Raw genomic sequence first — 771 nt, forward strand, 5'->3', positions numbered from 1 at the left:
ATATTTCGGATCCCTTTGAAGACTATAGGGCCAAAGGAAATATCCTCCGATAACAAAGAGAAGGAAGCTTTCTGAGAAACTTCTTTGTGTTCGGTGAAGTTATCTCACAGAGTTACAGCTTTCCCCTCTAGAAGACTTTCGCTAAGATAGTTCTTGTGGAAATGGGAAAGTGATATTTGGCAGCCCACAAAGGGTTGTGCAGACAGAGGAAATATCCTCCGATGAAATCTTGAAAGAAGCTTTCTGAGAAACTGCTTAGTGTTCTGTGAATTCATCCACTGTGTTACAGCTTTCCCCTCAAGAAGCCGCTCGCTAAGCCTGTTCTTCTGGAATTCGCAAAGTGATTTTTGGAAGCCCATAGAGGGCTAAGGTGAAAATGGTAATAACCTCAGAGAAAAACTGGAAAACAGCTTTCTGAGAAACTGCTTTGTGATGTGTGACTTCCACTCACAGATTACATCTGTATTTCGTGGATCTCTTTGCTAGACTTATTTCTGTTGAATCTGAGAACAGATATTTCGAATCCCTTTGAAGTCTGTAGGGCAAAACGAAATATACTACGATAACAAAGAGAAAGAAACTTTCTAAGGAACTTCTTTGTGTTCTGTGAAATCATCTCACAGAGTTACAGATTTCCCTTCAAGAAGCCTTTCGCTAAAACAGTTTTTGTGGAATTTGCAGAGAGATATTTGGAAGCCCATAGAGGGAAACGGTGAAAAAGGAAAAATTCTCCGTTGAAATCTGGAAAGAAGCTTTCTGAGAAACTGCTTA

Source organism: Mandrillus leucophaeus, unplaced genomic scaffold (assembly GCF_000951045.1).
Source record: "Mandrillus leucophaeus isolate KB7577 unplaced genomic scaffold, Mleu.le_1.0 Scaffold500, whole genome shotgun sequence".
NCBI lineage: Eukaryota > Metazoa > Chordata > Mammalia > Primates > Cercopithecidae > Mandrillus > Mandrillus leucophaeus.